The sequence below is a fragment of the Lactuca saligna genome, chromosome 2 (assembly GCF_052625555.1).
Source record: "Lactuca saligna cultivar CGN05327 chromosome 2, ASM5262555v1, whole genome shotgun sequence".
Taxonomy (NCBI): domain Eukaryota; kingdom Viridiplantae; phylum Streptophyta; class Magnoliopsida; order Asterales; family Asteraceae; genus Lactuca; species Lactuca saligna.
The window spans coordinates 14,063,877-14,082,262 of record NC_136418.1 but is presented as its reverse complement, the minus strand read 5'-3'; the positions used below and the strand labels follow the sequence as shown (position 1 = coordinate 14,082,262).

General features: G+C 41.8%; 1 non-coding gene across 1 annotated transcript; it reads right to left on the bottom strand.

Annotated features, from left to right (window-relative positions):
• Nucleotides 1–744: 744 nt before the first annotated feature.
• Nucleotides 745–816, bottom strand: TRNAN-GUU (transfer RNA asparagine (anticodon GUU)). The gene has a single exon. It is a non-coding gene; the product is annotated as a tRNA-Asn (tRNA).
• Between the last annotated feature and the right edge of the window lie 17,570 nt (nucleotides 817–18,386).

Here is an 18,386-nt window from a genome sequence, read left to right as displayed (position 1 = left end):
ATGATTGCAAAATCCTCTACCACCTGGGGATACCTACCCAATGTCGTGTCCGATGTGCTTAACTGCAAGGCAGTGCCGATCAGGAACATCTGTCTGAGGATGACAGTTATGACTCCGTTGTTGGAGCAGATTCGGGAGGCCCAGCAAGAGGCCATGAAGCAAGAACATCGGAAGAGTGAGAGAAATGTGGGTCAGGTTTCCTCCTTCGACTATGATAGGTGGGGGTTGTTGACTCTTCACCGTAGGGTATGGTCACATATTGGGTAAATGGCCGATACTACTGGAAGAATTCCTCTTTGGATAATAGGTACTGTAACATCCTTTTTTTATTTAATCACACATCGTACAAGACTTCTTCGTCAAATTACGACTCCGAATAGTTCATATTCGGATTCGATGACCAATCTAAACTCAATATTCATTGAGGGGAAAGTATGATTATGATATAAATGCACCAAACGGGAATGTTCCAAATAGATTCTAATTTTTTTATATATTTTTTGATTTCGTACTTTAATGCTTTGTTTGCAAAAATAAAAAAAAAAGGATTTCTATACACTATGCATATAATATAATTTCACTCGGATGGGCAGATAAAACAGAACCTGTCAGCCTGTAGCTCAGAGGATTAGAGCACGTGGCTACGAAGTATCGTAAGTAAATTGCTCCTGGTTGTTCGGACTACCTGCACCTGGACAGAAAGACCCTATGAAGCCACCGAGGTGTTGACGGTGATTTTCAAATCTCCTCAAGTAGGATTCGAACCTACGACCAATCGGTTAACAGCCGACCGCTCTACCACTGAGCTACTGAGGAACAACGGGAGATTCGATCTCATAGAAAAAAAGATAGAATCGAACAACCGTACGGGTTCCTCGACGCTGAGGGCATCCCCGAAGCGCGCGTTCAGTGAACCGATCCAGCCTTTGTTTGAGCCGGTGGGTTGTGATTGAGCTTAGCTTGGCAGATCTCGCACCGTAATGCTAGTGCTTATTTACGAAAAATAGATTGTTGGTATGGCAGCAGCTACCAAAAGCACACTAAGTTATTATTTGTACAATTGGTACTTCGAACTTGGAACGAGCATGAAGAAATTAACGATACTTCTTTATCTTTTGAGTTGTTCGTCGTTTGTGGATCACTCGAATAAATGCAGCAATTCGTGAAAGGGGGGTATGCTATAGTTATAGTAGATTAATAAACGGTATTTGAAGTTGCGATCGGATCTATTCATTAAAAAGAATCGATTCAATACATTTCTTATGTACCTATGGGGCAATCAGTCAGTTAAAACAATAACGAGGAAATTCAAATGAAAAATGATACAATTTTTTTTTAATATTCATTTTTATTTTATAGGGCTCTAGGGCTATACGGACTCGAACCGTAGACTTTCTCGGTAAAACAGATACTTGAATTCTCAAAACTTCTGTCGCTCCATCCCCGCAGGGGCAGAGAACCCGTCGCTGTCTCGGCTGTGCTACCGGAGGCTCTGGGGAAGTCGTTTTTTTCAGATTTGGCGAGCATCTGGAATAACTAGCGAATTACAACTCTACTGTACCGCAATTGGTGGATTGGTCTTTGCGGGGTGTGAATTCCTATACGAAGGTTTTGTAGATGTGTCTCCGAGTATTCCTTAATCATTTCCTCTAAGAAGAGGAGTTCCTCTAATTCTATGAATTTTTCTAGAATACTCTTTTCTTTATAGTGAACTAGAAAGTTCTTTTTATCGGAATTCTAGTGATCTGAATAATGGATCTAAGAGTAAGAATCCCGACCACGATCCTTTTTTTATACTTCGTACTATTAGATAGTGTCCATAAATCTCATAATAGGTCCCCACAGATTCATAGTGAATTTCGATGGGAACTTCTCTTGCAGTAATAACGCGTTGATCTAGTCGCCACTGCAGCCACAAAGGACTACCTCACGGCGAGACGAGCCGTTTATCATTACGATAGGTGACCGGAAAATCTAACAGAGACATTACTGCGGAGATTCTTACCAAAAAATGAGACATTCCATGCCCTCGGAGGTTTGATCCTATTCATGGAGATTCCATAAATATTCCATTCCAAAAATGGAAACAATTGACCATCTGTCAGAGAAAAAAGAACGAACGGATCTTGTAGGATTCCCAAGAAATTCTTCGATTTCTTCTGGAAGCAGATGATTAATCATCTGCAAGCGTTATCCGGAATGATTGGGCGTAAAGCGTCTGTAGGTGGCTTTTTAAGTCCCGTTTGGAAATTTCCCGAAAAGCTAATCATAGGTTCCTCTCTCCATCGGAACAATAGGGACGTTATGCTCATTACTAAACTTGTTGAAGAGATGAAATATAACCAACGTAGCCGTAGGTCTCTCGTTCCTTTTCTCACTCGTCGATGGAACCTCATTTTTTTTACTACCCGGAGCTTCGATACATTTCGAAATCGAGAGATGTCTACTGGGGGTCCATTTGTCTCTTTTTATTAGTGGTTTATAATAGGAAAAATTAGCCTTTTATGATTACATCGGAAATAATCCGGCAAAAGGGGGATTATTCAGGGCGGGTTCAATTCCTACTGGATGCACGCCAATGGGACCCTCCAATAAGTCGAGAGTAGAGCATACTAGGTAGTTACCGAGTGCCCCAAAGCATCTTCCTTTTAGGACCGGCGCTAGACTTGGCAGGTTCCAGAATTAATATTCCTGTTTTCATTAATTGTGTAAGATTTAAATTCCTACTCATTATACCCAGATCCATTTCTTTCCAAAATCACAGTGTGGCTTTCTTAGGATCATGCTAGTGAGTTGTGCTTGCTGGGAAAGGACATTTTTCTTTATCGAAATTATCTCATGTCTTTAGGGGGGGATTGTAACTTTCCATAAATTTCCCATTTGTCACTCAACGATCGAACTTTTTTATTATGGGGGTATCTACCAGGTACTGATGGCAAAGGCGCACAAATCCCGGTTTTCCATCCATCCCAGGGCGTTGAAGATGTATAGGGATCTTCGTCTCGATTATTGGTGGCCATGTATGAAGAGGGACATAGCTTGGTTTCTAGAAAGGTTCTTGACCTGCAGGAAGGTTAAGGTTGAGCACCAGGCACCTCACGGAAAGGTCCAGCTGTTTGATATCCCGCTATGTAAGTTGGAGGATATTACTATGGACTTCATTACGAAGCTTCCTAAGACCGCACGAGGGGTGGATTCGATCTGGGTCATCATTGATCAATTGACCAAGAGTTCCCATTTTATTCCGATTCAGGAGAGTATTTCAACCGAAAAGTTGGCCGACATCTACATGGGGAGTACTAAAGTGGTACTCAAGACTACGGAGAAGTTTTAGCAGGTTCGGAGTAGGCTTCAGATTGCTCAGAGTTGGCAGAAAAGCTATATCGACAAGCAACGGTCGGAGCTGGAGTTCCAGGTCAGGGATATGGTACTCCTGAAGGTGTCTCCATGGAAGGGCGTCATTCGATTTAGGAAACGGGGAAAGCTGAGCCCCATGTATATTGGACCATTCAGGGTTATAGCCCAGGTGGGCAAGGTGGCATATACAATAGATCTGCCAGCCAAACTCAGTCAGATTCATAGCACCTTTCCCGTCTCCTACTTATGGAAATGTTTGGTGGATGATTCATCAGTGGTGCCTTTAGAGGATACTCAGGTTGATGACAGCCTAAACTACATCGAGAGGATAGTGGCAGTCCTTGACTGGAAGTCAAGGGATCTGAGGAACTAGAGGGTGGAACTAGTAAAGTTGCAGTGGCAGCACTGCAAGGGCTTGGAATGGACATGGGAGCCGGAGGACGAGATGTGGGAGCATTACCCCGAGCTTTTTCAGGATTAAGCAGCTGACTTCTAGGAAGAAGTCTAGACTAAGTGGGGAAGATTTGTAACACCTGATTCCCAGTATGCATTTAAATTAAGCATTTCTGTATTTTCACTGGCACTCGACGAGTTGGTGTTTTTTGAGTAGGTTCGTGATTCGTGGGCATTTTAAGTGACCTACTCGATAAATTAGGAGACTGACTCGGCAAGTAGGTGTTGTTTGAGGGAAACCCTAAATCTGAGGGTCTGCACCTTATTTAAACAACTTAACTCAGCCTCCCTCGTCCCTACCTCTCCCAAGAAGCTGTATATCGAAACCCTAACCACTTTGGTGTGATCTAAGGCCATGTTGGTGCTTTTGGGTGGTTTGTGAACTTGAAAGGAAGGAAGAAGCTTGGGAATTCGAGTTGGGGCTTGTAGATCCAGATATCTTATTCCATTTTCATCTCAAACAAGGTAAATGCTCCTTGTTTTGGTCTTCCATTTGGTTGTTCATCTTTAAGGCTTAGATTTTGGGTGCATTTAGGGTTCCTAAGCCATTTTCGGATTTGTGAATTGATTCTTGGGGTTCTACTTTCAGAACTAATTTATTGGAGGGGTCTCATGGCATAAAGGTGCCAACTTTAGGGCCATGAGAGCCCCATACACATTGTAGAGCACCTTTTATGGATTTTTTGAACCAAAAACCCCATGCATGTGCACCAAGTTTGGAACTTTACATATAAATGGACATTAGGAGGCCAGATCTATGGTTTTGATGAGTTAAGACCCATTTAAATCGGTTGTATCGTAAGTGTCAAGCAGGGACTCGACGAGTTGTTCTTGGAACTCGGCGATTCGGTGTATATTAACCACCAAATCTTGTCTGGGGATGGACTAGTTGCTTTGAAAGGGAGTTACGTAGATGCTTAGATACAAAAAGGGACTTGGGAATCATGGGACTCGACGGTTGTTCATACAACTCGGTGAGTCATAGACTGGACACGCTTTTGTGAGGGAGATGAACTCGCCGGGTCGAAGGAAGAACTTGGCGAGTCGGATGAAGATGGTCCCTATGGGTTGAATGAAGGAGAACTCGACGAGTTCTTGCTAGACTCGACGAGTGGATTCAGGGTTGGATCGGGTTAGTGGAGCATGGACACGACAAGTTGGTAGACTAACTCGGCGAGTCAGGTCAATTAGGTGTTGACTTTGACTAATGTTGACTTTGATTGGTTATGGTTTTGACCAGAGCTAGGGTCATATGTTCTGTTTCATGACTTGAGGATTTTCGTATAGAGATTGAGGAGTCAAGGAGAGTTGATCTTCGTGCAGAGGACGGTTCAGACAGTACACGACATTGAGGTGAGTCACCTTCCAGTAGGGGTGGGTCTAAGGCCACAATGTCAACCCACCAACAGGGGTAGTTAGTAGATAATCATTTTTGTGATAATTATCATGGTTTGGTTACGTGATTTGTTCATTAGGTATGCCTGCATGATATGATATCTGTATTAGTGGTAGTAACAGGGAATAATCCTTCCCTGGCATAGGTCGTTAGGACCAAGGGTAGGTCAGTACGCCAATATGCTTGACTGTATGTTTATATCTTGTTACTGTATGCCAGTGATAGGGATGAAATAGTCCCTAGTTACCAGTAGAAAGATGCCGATGGCAGTTACCGGTTGAAAGATATTGTGACAACCCGAAATTTCTATCTTGTACAACCATTCAATTCAATCAAAGTCAGACTTGTTTCTACTATCTTTTAGCACTGTTTAGAGTCTGTTTGAGTGTTCTAAGCCTAGTACATTCAAGAATACGGTGTTTGGAAGTATCTACTTGAGTCCATTGTACCCTAATCAAGATTTAAAACCAATTATGAGCAGTTTACGGCCAAACCTTCATGTTTGGGCCGTAAACTCATGTTAGGCTGTAAACTCATGTTATATACATCAATTTTCATCACTTTCTTCATTTCTCTTCCCTTTCAAGACTAGAAACCCGAATTCTCTCTCAAGTATCATAAGATCTTCATCTTGATCTTCCAAAAATGTAAGAATTCTTTCCTTTGATTTGTTGTTACATCTCTTTATCTAGTACAACCCTTTGATTTCATCCATGAAATCACTCCATTTTGATAGATTTTCTAGTGTTATTCATTTCACCAAGAACACCAAGAACACACACTAGTGTTTTTGGATCCTAATCACCCTTACAAGCTTCTAATAAGTAATTACACTACCCTTAGCTTGTTATATAATTGAATCACTTGTTAAACACCTAGAAAACATCAAGAAACTCAAGAACAGAAGGTGTTTACAGCCAAGGCAATCTCCTTGGGCCGTAAACGCTAATTAGTGGTGAATTTGTGCCACCACTCCTTCCTAAGGCTTGGACTTGAACCTAGAACACTTCCTAGTGACTTGTAAGACCTTAACATACAAATTGGTACAAAATACCATGAGTTTACAGTCGTAAACTCATAGGGCTGTGAACCTCTTTGGCCGTAAACTCATGTGAGACTTCCCTGTTGGCCGTAAAGTCCTATGTGAGGCCATACTTCCCTTATATGCAATCCTATGTGGTTTAACACTTCAATACAAGTGTTACCTAGTCCCTAAGGTTGTTCCATTTCATGATTAGATGTTGTAAACACTAATTAGATACATATATGTGTCATTATATGCTAAATAGTATTCGTATGTGTTCAAGTCTTCACTTGAAACTTAGCATCCTATACCGATCTTTCATTCACATCGCTCACTACAGGTGAGTTCATACCCATTAACTTATCTTTTAAATGATTTTAAATTCTTTTATGGGGGGAATACAAGTAGAAAACATGTTAGTTATATATCAATCACATGTGATTTATAACTATTTTTTAAACAAAGGATTTCAATTACTTTAAACTGTGTTATCAAGCAAACTACTTTTAAATCTTTTTATAAACTGACATCAAGTCATTATTATTTATTGTTCAAAACTCTTTAGATGTATTACAAAACCTCTTTTAAGCTTATATATTGTCAAAAGCATGTCTATGTATGTATAGTTATATAAATAACGTTTAAAGGACTTAGGACTGCTAACTCACTTTATTTCCTTTTCCTTGTTTAGATGTGGACTTAGGGTATCGGTTATTTGTCCGAGTGTCGTCTAAATCTTAGTTATATATTATGTATACATATGTAGATATAAAAGTACTATCAATCAGTTTAGTACCTTTGGGTATCAAAGGTATACATTCAGTCATTTATTCAATTACAGAAATCACTAGTAAACTCTAATAGGTATAGTTTAGGAGAATACTATCATATAAAAATACTATAACAGAGAATACTATAACGGAGAATACTATAACAGAGAATATTATATAGAGAATACTATACAAAGAATACTATACATAGAATACTATTACTAAAATAGTATACTATAACAAGGTTCAGAAATAACATAATGTAAGATACTACTTCATGACATATCGACCATTTCGTTGTGTCACGTTTTGTAACAAGAATCTCCTAGAGGGAGAGTGTGAGTTTACTTATAGATCTATACTGGATTGACTATCCTACATCTTTGTTGTTCGCTACAGTGGGATTTGCAAGTCTACAGGTGCCAAATGTCATTTCTTCCGATGTCTTTCATCGCCGTGATATAGTCAGTTTAGTATGGTAACAATCTTATCACATTTTGCCTTAATTAAACCATTGGTTTTAAGGTAGTTATTACTTCAGTAGTTAATAAAAATAACACTGCAGTACCCATACATTTTCCCATTATATTAAAATTGTGATCTTCTCACATAAAGGGTAATATAAAACTATATTTTAGTAATGATAGTCATATTTAGGAAAAGGATTCACTTTTACAGAGAAACAAGCATACAAAACAGTCGGGTCGGTAGAAGACTACTTTTTATTCTAGTAGAAAATATAGGTTTTTCTAGGAGTTTTCAAACATATACAAACATTTACATTGATCATTCACAAACATTTTCAGTAAACTTATACAAAAATTGACACTAAAATACTTATGAACTCACCAGCTTAAATGCTGATCTACTTTTTCAAAATAACTTGTATTCTCAGGTCACCAGTAGACAGGTACCGATGACCAGGTTTTGAGAAGACAGAGCATATTCAAGAGTCCTCTTTTATTTTGATTATTCGTTTTTGGTGTCTTATTGCTATTAAAGAACACACTTGTATGAAATTATACTACTAATGCAATTGATGATGTTGTTGCTTATTTACTACTTTGCATTGTTATGATACTATGCATGACGTCCTCTGTCCCTGAGTGTTTCTGCCGTTTCGGTTTTGGGGTGTGATAGATACTGATGGCAGATACCGGTTAAAAGATACCGATAACGGTTACTGGTTGAAAGATACCGATGATAGTTACCGGTTGAGAGATACCGATGGCAGCTACAGATTGAAAGATAGAGATGATATTATATGGTGTGCGGTATGATGGGGGAACTCACTAAGCTTTGTGCTTATAGTTTTTGGTTTTGTTTCAGGTAACTCTTTGTCGAAGGGGAAGGAGCCGGCGGTGTAGCAGCGCATCACACACACACATGGTTTCCGCTTGGGTTTTTGGGATTGTACTATGATTTTTCGTTAAATGCTATGGTTTTGAGACATTACACTATTGTTTATGTATTGACAAAATTTTAGCAATATCTAGATATGTTATTTTATAAACTAATTAATTAAAAATGAAATTTTTTGCCTTGATTTTTGTGATGTTACATTTAGCCCCTTGATACCATGCATGCATGTAAAGTTAGCAACTTTAGGTGGTATCTCAATCCTAGGGGATCAGATTTAAGTTTGGGGTGTTGGAATCACTGGAAAAATGGCTGAAAAAGTTAAGCTAAGAGAAACTCGATGACTTGCCCCGGCAACTCGACGAGTTGGTTCGGGGTCTCCCCGATCTTTTGGACACTGTACAAATTCAATGATTTGGAATGATAACTCGGCGATTTGATTAGGATTTTTTCGGTTGTTTGAGAACTTAAGAACTCGATGAGCTGGGCAGATACACTCGATGGGTTGGGTCATCATGGACTGTTGACCTTAACTGTTGACTTTCTTTGACTTTTAGGGTTTGGTCAAAATGTGGACTTTTGAAGCTCAAAATAGTCTTTTACCCTCCTGATACCTAGTAGAGATCCTTGGTATAACATTTTGGGAATTATTGATTTTAATTAGAGATATATGTGATGTATGTTAGGCATAGTCTAGACCGGGAGTTCGAGTGCAAGGTTTATCTACCTGACTTTAAGAGGTAAGTCTCTTAGTTTACTTATTTGTGTGGTAATACATGCATGACCGGAGGGTCTTAATTGCATTATTGACCGAAGGGCCTTATTTCTGTTGTTGACCGGAGGGTCTTATTTATGTTATTGACCGGAGGGTCTTATTTGTATTACTGACCGAAAGGTCTTGTCTGCTTTATGTGTTATTATGCATTCTGTCTTTGTAACTTATGTTGTTATATTATTATGTATATATGTTGAGCTACGACTAGATGGTCTATACCGAGACGTGGGACTGGAGGGTCTTCAATGAGACACATGACCGGAGGGTCCTTATTGAGATTCAGCCACGAGAGGCTTATTATTTTTGCATGTGGTATTTTGGGGAACTCACTAAGCTTTGTGTTTATAGTGTTGATGTAAATGTGTTTCAGGTACATCTCAGGACCACTGGAAGGCACTAACATGATTGTACACACCAGCTTGATGATTTGATTTTATGTGGATTTTGGGATATTTGACAAACAATTATTGATGTTTTGTGTTTGAGAAATTTCAAATTTGTCATGAGAAATGTTAAACTATGTTTTGTGTGAAACTTTAAAAATGAAAGAAAAAATGTTTGAAAATTTAGTGTGTTACAAGTTTGTATCAGAGCCTTGGTTTGAGGGATTCGGATATACCCTCGGGTCTGTCTGGACTCAAACTGAGGAGTTGATAATTTTTTCCAAAAATAAATGATTTTCTAAATTAGCAAAGGACTTTTAAGAGGAATACGGGACAAAGAAGTGTGTACAATCAGCCAGAGCCCGAGCGGTGTTTTCCCAAAATACCCTTACTTGATTATATTATGAGATGAGTTATCTTGAGCTATTAGAATTACGTGCTAGATGGTAGGCTAGGTATTTTCAGGAATTTTGAGTTAAAGTTTCCAGATTCATGATGCCTTAGCCTAGGAGGTCGATTCTTGATCGATACTATTGTTGCCATTTTCTCTCGGTGTCTGGTGCTTAGTTGTATATGTCTAAGATCCTTGTGAGATACATTAGAGGTGAATAGTGATCTAGGAGAGGTACCTAGATGTTCATCTTCAGAAGTCTACTATGGGAGTAGTTAGATATCCATGAGGGATAGAGTACCTATGAATTAGGGTCCTAAGAGGAGGACTATGGAAAAATACGGGTTGGGGTGGAAGGTAGTATTGGGCCCATACTACTGAAAGCACCGGATCCGTACGTGACTCAAGTAGGAATCTTAGCATACTAAGCAGCATGTAGGGATGTGTAAATGTATGTGCCCTTTTGCCAGTCCCTGATGATTTCTGTGTTTATGTTTTAGAGAGACTATGGTGATTACCCACAGCAACCCCGAGGGGGCGAGTACTAGTGACGAGGAGATCCGCGGGATCATTGCTGAGGAGGTGGTCGCAGTTATCAGGGATGCCATTCCAGAGATGCCCGAGTCTGTTAAGATAATGTTGATCTAGACTTTTGAAGAGCGTTATGTTGCCATCACTGAGGCTGTCGCAACCACCGCAGCTCTGTGCAGTTGTGAGGCCACAGAGGGATAAGTCATTGATGTTCCGAGAGTTTAGCAAGATGAAGCCACCAGAGTTTTACGAGACCCAGGACCCGATTGCTACAATGAGATGGATCTCTGGTTTCGAGGGATGCTATTATACTTGTTCATGCCCTCAGAACCACAAGGCTCGATTTGCACTGAACCAGCTTCGCTTAGGAGCGAAGGACTAGTGGAAGTTTATGACGACTAATTATTCTCCCGCAGACCATGCTGTAGTGACTTGGAAGAGATTCACCCAGCTAATCCAGTATGAGTTCGTTCTCTAGGTAGAGAGTGAACGATTGGCCCAGTAGTTTCTGTCTCTCAAGAAGAAGACAAAGACAACTGTGGAGATCACGAGGATGTTTCATGTAAGGGTGTTGTTCGACCCTGAGCACATGTCCACGGAGCATGCATGTATGAGACGATACTTGAGCATTTTGAGGAGGGATATTCGGGAGTTCGTGGAGAACTAATCATACCATACATTGGTTGAGCTACATACCAATGCCAGGAGGAGGGAGATTGAGCTGGAGACTCAAACGAGGGATGAGAGAGAGTCTCAGGAGAGAGACATGAGACCAACGCATTCGCAACTAGCGACCAAGCGGGATACCCCGGCTGATACTAGAGCAAAAGGCTAGAAGGGTCGCACTTGTGGCAAGTGTGATCAGAGTCACGAGGGATCTTGTCGATCGGGGATTTGGTTCAAATGCGGAAAGGAGGGGCATATGGCGAAAGATTGCCCCAAGGGATTTTCGGTTTGCTATCATTGCAACAAGACTAGCCACCGGAAGGTCGAGTGTCCTCAGCTCACTCAGGGGTCAGCCCAGGTCCCTTCTTCTGCTGCCTTGCATGTCACTTATTGTCGGTCGGTGTAAGCGGAGGCTCCGAGAGCTCATAGGAGAGCTTTCCAGTTGACTGCGAAAGAGGTCCGCGCAGCACCTGACGTTGTTGCTGGTATCTATCTCCTTAATTATGTCATTATTATGAATAATTTATGCTTATATTATGCTTAATATAGGTACTTTTCTTGTGAATTATGTGCGTGCCTTAGTGGTATTTGAGTCGGGTGCAAGCCGATCCTTTGTGTCCCTATTCTTTAGTCGATGCTTTAGCGTTAGGTGTGAGGCTTTGAGTCGACCATTTAGGGTTTCTATAGCTGATGAGCATGCGGTTTCTGGTACTGATGTATTTTGGGATTGTGTTTTGGAGATTTTTGGTGTCGAGTTTTCGATCGACCTGGTGTCGATAGCGATGGGGGATGTCTGCGTTATAGTCGGCATGGATTGGTTTAGCCGATTTGGAGCGGTGATTGATTGCGAACGTCAGATGGTGACGATCAAAGATCCTAATGGGGGACTACTTACTATCTATGGTGAGGGAACAAGATCGAGATCAGTTTTCTGCTCTGCCACCAGGGCGAGACTCCCATCTGAGATTAGGAGTTTTCTTGGAATGGGATTTTGGTTGACCCGGCCAAGATTGAGGCATTCATGCAGTGGGAGGTGCCGAGATTCCCATCTGAGATTAGGAGTTTTCTTGGAATGGCATGCTATTATCGGAGATTTATCAGGGATTTCTCCAAGATTGTTGTTCCTCTCACCAAATTGACCAGGAAGGGTGTTGTTTTTCTTGGGGGCCTGAGCATCAGGTATCATTTGAGACTCTTCACCTGAGGTTATGCAAAGCTCCAGTGCTAGTCCTCCCGGAAGGAGTGGAGTACTTCATAGTCTATTACAATGCATCCATAGCGGGATTGGGTGTTGTGTTGATGTAGTAAGGGCATGTTATAGCATACACATCAAGGAAGTTGAAACCCCACGAGATGAGGTATTCCACCCATGATTTGGAGCTGGGGACGGTGGTATTCTCCCTCAAGATTTTGTATCATCTAGGCAAGGCTAATATGGTAGCTGATGCTCTGAGTCGTAAAGCAGCAAGCACTCCGATTCAAGATGTATGTATGACGATGAATGTAACACCCCGATTCTTAGGTATTATTATTATGGATTTAATTTTCAAGTTTCAAGGTCTACTCGACGAGTTGGATGCCCTGACTCGTCAAGTAGCAGCGGGTTTGGGCCACGTGTTTGTGACCAAATCGCCGAGTCAGAAGAGTGACTCGACGAGTCGGAGCTGGATCAGGAAACCCTAATTTCTGGGGTTTTTCACCCTATTTAAGTAATCATTAGCCTCCCCTCAGTCCTTTATAACCTATAGAGAGTCCTACAAACCCTATTTCATGAGGGAGCTTCATTTGAGTGTGTTTTGAGATTTGGAAGGTGGAACTTGTGAAGGGAGCTTAAAGGTGAAGTAGCTAGCAGCAAGAGACTCATGTGGATCTACAAACCTATCTCAGTTAGCTTCATTTGAGGAATTAATTCATGATCTTGGACTTAATTCTTTCTAGATCTTATATGGGTGAAGTTTAGGGCTTTTTGTCTTGGTTAGGAAGTTATTGTTGTGTATGAGCTAGATCTGAAGTTACAACTTCAGATCTGAACCCTCCTTGGGATCTAGGTTCATAAAGTTTCTAGCTTTGCCATGTATGAAACTTCCCTTTTGAGTTAAACTCCATTTCAAGTTTAGATTTGGCATTATGAGTCATTAGAGCCTTGCATGCACGTAAAGTTTGCAACTTTATGTGATAAGCATGCCTTGGGAAGATGGACCTGCAGTATGGAGCCTTGGCATGGTTTAAAAAGCATCTGTATGGATGAAGGTCTGAAGAGACTCGGCGAATGGCATGGTTGACTCGGCAAGTCCGATGAAGATTATCATAGACTCGGCGAGTCAGGTGTATCACTCAGCGATTCCGATGATGATAGCCTTGGCCTCGGCGTGTCAGATGAGTGACTCAGTGAGTTGGCAAGTTATGCAAGGACTCGGAGATTAGTTGAGGGTACTCGACGAGTTGATGTTAACATGGACTATTGACCTTGACAGTTGACTTTGACATTGACCAATGGTTGACCAGTTGACTTTTAGAGGTATCTTGGGAGTTTATGAACTTTATAATATGTCAGATATAGGTGGTGGATTTTGTGGGGGTGATCCGGGAGTGGAGCTTTCTAGTTTCAGACGAATGTTGCAAGGTGAGTTATCCTGACTATATCAATAGGGTCTGAGGCACCAATGTCCGCCCTTTATGAATTGTATTCAGAGTATTGCATGTTATTCTTACTGATTTACATCCTGGTAGTTAGGATGGTGATGTGCTACGCTTTGGTGACCCGGTTGGATCGGTATCCTAGTATATAGGATGATGCTATATTAGTGAATTGTTAGGTCGGTATCCTGGTTTTAAGATTATTGTTATGCTTTGTGATCTGTTGATCGCTTTGACTGTTATGTATGCTAGCATATGATATTTATGTGCACATGATTATTTGTTTGGGGGTTGGGTTGAGGCGATCATGCTTTGTGCTGAAGGCTAACATACCCAGGGCGGTCCGGACAAACGACAGGCCTAGGAGGGATGTTAGTCAGACCGAAGGCCCGACAAGCGCTCTGGATAGGCTGAAGGCCCTGGGAGGCGGTCCAGTCGTGTCAAAGGCCCGGAGAGCGGTCTAGATATGATTATGATTTTATGAGGATGATAGTTTGGGGGTAGATCACTAAGCTTTCGAGCTTACAGTATTAGTGTAACGTTTCAGGTACTTCTGGTGATCGTGGCAAGGCGAAGGCATGATCGTACTGCTCCTCCTTCTGTTATGATTTTTATGAATTGATACTGGGATACTCTGATATTTATTATTTTGAAAAAAAATTATATAATGTTAAATCGTTTTAAGTGTTTAGAAAAAGTTTAAACTTGGTATGATTTTTATGGGTGTTACAATGACGGTGATGACTCCATTCTTAGATGTAATCCGAGAGGCCCAAGTGGTGGCCACGAGACTAGAGAACCGCAAGAGAGAGCGAGTGATCGGGCAGGTTTTTGAGTTTGATATGGACTGTAGGGGACTTATGAACTTCCATGGGCGGATATGGGTTCCATATATGGGCGGAGCCCGACAGATCTTGATGAAGGAGGCCCATAAGTCGAACTTTTCGATCCACCCTGGGGCCAAGAAGATGTATCTGGACTTGAAACGCGATTATTGGTGGCCTTGATGAAGAGAGATGTGGTGTGGGTCTTTGAAAGGTGTTTGACCTATCGCAAGGTCAAGGCAGAGCACCGACACCCTCATGGAAAGTTGTAGCCTCTAGAGTTTCCTCTTTGGAAGTGGGAACATATTTCTATGGATTTTATTACCAAATAACCTAGGACTACGAGAGGTGTGGACACGATCTGGGTGATCATGGATCGATTGACAAAGAGTGATCATTTCTTGGCTATAAGTGAGAACTCTTCTGCGGAGAAACTGACCGAGATCTATGTTTGAGAGGTGGTGGCTCGACATAGAGTGCCGACATCAATAATATTTGACCGTGATGTGTGTTTTACTTCTAGATTCTAGAAGAAATTTCATGAGGAGTTAGGTACCCGACTGCATTTTATCACCGCTTACCATCCACAGATAGACAGGCAAAGTGAGCGAACGATTTAGGCAGTCGAGGATATGCTACACGCTTATGTGATAGACTTTGGTGGAAGTTAGGATTCCTATCTTCGCTTGGCTGAGTTTTCATACAACAATAGCTATCACTCTAGTATTGGGATGCCTCCCTTTGAGCTTTTATATGGGAGGAGATGTCGGACTCCTGTCTGTTGGGGGAAGGTCAGACAGAGAGTGATGGGGAGCACCGAGATAATGATCAAGACGACTGAGCATATCCATCAGGTCTGACAAAGGTTACTGACGGCTGAGAGTCATCAGAAGAGTTACACAGATCGAAGGCGCTTCGAGCTGGAGTTTCAGGTTGGCAACCTTATTCTCCTGAAGGTATCCCCATGGAAAGGAGTGATCCGGTTCAGGAAGCGGGGCAAGTTGGGACCTAGATTCATTGGTCCTTTCAGGGTGATTGCTTGGGTGGGCAATGTAGCTTATTGGTTGTAGCTACCTGAGGAGTTGATCCAGATTCATGACATCTCCATGTATCCTGGTTACGAAAGTGTGTAGTTGACGAGACGGCAGTGGTTCCTTTAGAGGATATTCCGGTTGATGATCGCCTGAACTATATTCAGAGGACGGTGGCGATATTGGATAACAAGGTAAAGATCTTGAGGAACAAGGAGGTGAACTTGGTGAAAGTTCAGTGGCTGCATCGGAAGGGATTTGTGTGGACTTGAGAGCCAGAGTCTGAAAAGCGCGAGCACTACCCAGAGTTGTTTCAAGAGAATGACTTCGAGGGTGAAGTCTGATCTCAGTGGGGGAGAATTGTAACATCCCGATTCGCATGTATGAAATTTTAGGGATTTATGCAAATTATAAGACCTACTCGACGAGTTGGGAGGCCCCAACTCGTCGTGTAGAAACCAAGTAGGCTGCATGATTTACGAAATCTACTTGACGAGTTGAAGGACCCCAACTCGATGAGTTGAAGTCAGAACATGATACCCCAATTTTTAGGCTTGCACCCTATTTAAAGAACATTATGGTTCATGGATGGTCTCCCTCATCGTCTCCTCAGTCTATAGAAACCCTAAATCTCACCTCATCTTCCATTTCTAGTGTGTGAGAGTTCAAAGAGTGTTCTTGGCTGCTTTTCTTGAAGGAGTTGATGTTTTTGTTGCAAAGTTGACAAGATAAGCCTTGGAACTAGGATTTTTAGTGTTGTTGCAGCCATTAGAAGGTATAAAGTTGATATTGTAACAACCCAGAATTTCAGGTATTTCTTTAAATTATTTTTGGGGCATATTTAGGAGGGGACTCGGCGAGTTGGTGCCTGACTCGCCGAGTAGGACCACGGTCTTGGACACAGATTCGCGACTGGACTCGGCGAGTTCATTAGGGACTCGGCGAGTCGACGCTGTTCAGCTGAAACCCTAGCCGTTTTGATTCTGGATCGTATATAATGCCTTTAGGGCCGTCATGTCTCGTCTTTTGGCCGATTGAAGATAACCAAAAAGTCTGTGGGCATCTGGAACAAGGGTGAAGGCTAGTGGAAGCTTGAAGAGGTTGTTAGGCAAGGAGAGGCAAGGTGGTGATCAAAGGAGGTTCAAGGGGATCGAGCTCTAAAGGTTGGGGACTCAGGGAACACGTTTTCCAGGTAATCCTCGGATCATTTTCTGTAGTTTTGGCGTTGTATACGAATCTAGGGTTTAGGAAACCCATTTAAGGATTTGATAGATTATAGTGTTGTTACAAGTGTTTAAACCCCTGTAATAGTATATGTGAAGGTCCAGGAAGTCCCATATCTATATATTACGGAATCATGCGAGTTACAGGAGGCAGTTGATTGACTGCATGGCGAGGACTCGCCGAGTCCAATGATCAGACTCGGCGAGTATCTTGAAGATTCACTAGGACTCGCCGAGTTGTTCTTCAGACTCGGCGAGTAGCTTGAAGATCTACTGGAACTCGTCGAGTCGTTCTTTAGACTCGGAGAGTGGAGTCGGGGTGTCTAGACTCGCCGAGTTGCCTTTGCACTCGACGAGTCCGGTCAAGTTGACCGTTGACTTGTATGTAATTTAGTAGGGTCAGTTGTCTTGTTTGATAAGATCATTAATAAAGGTATGTGGTATTATAGGGAGCCTGCAGATTAGCGGATCGAGTGCGAGGGGCTCGAAGGGTTTATAGCTTGCATATTACGAGGTGAGTCTTCTCACTATACTGCACCCGGAAGGGTTTGACTGCGTGGCCGGAAGGTCGTATGTGTTATATTAATGCTATGTCTAGAGAGGTAGATGCTTTATATGTGATGTATGCTTATACGGGCCGGAAGGCGAGACTTTATGTGATAGAAAGAACGGTATGATGTATGATTTATGTGTTATGTGTGATATGTTATATGTGTTATGTTTATTACTATTATGGGCCGGAAGGCAAAATACTATGGGCCGGAAGGCGATATGTTATGGGCCGGAAGGCGATTATGTTACGGGCCGGAAGGCAATGTTATGTGGACCGAAAGGTCCGGGCTGGAAGGCGTATGTGGGTAAGTCGTATACTAGGGAACTCACTAAACATTTATGCTTACTAGTTGTGTTTATGTTTTTCAGGTACTAGTGATGACCGTGGGAAGGCGCCGGCGTGACACGTACACACTGCCATTGTTGAAGATCTTGAGGATTCGTTATTTATATTTTGCAATAAACTTGGAATAAACTCTTTTGTCGAATAATGATGTTTTATTTTAAATGAAAAATTTATTTGAAAATTTGAGCTGTTACAATTGGTATCAGAGCCTTGGTTTGAGGGATTCGGGTGTACTTTCGGGTGCAACTGAACTCAGACCGTGGATTTGAGAAAAAAAACTTTTTAAAATAATAAGGACACAACATTTCATAAATGGTAGGGCGGTAAACAAGAATGGAGCAGTGTGTACGATCAGCCAGCGCCCGAACGGTAAAGATCCCCAGAATACCTTACAATGTTATGTTATGCACTGAATTATGAATTGTTATGCATGCTAGAAGACTAGGTATACATGATAGGACTAGAATTGCCTGTTTTGTGATGCCTTAGTCTAGGGAGATTGCTTATATGAGATATTTGGTAGCGTGCAAGTAGATAGTGCATACTAGAGGTAGAGTACTCATTATTCGGGATTTGGGGAGGAAGATTTGGGACGAATACTGATACGGTGTGGTCGGTAGTATTGGGCCCGTACTACCGAAGGCACCGGATCAGTGGAAGACCCAAGT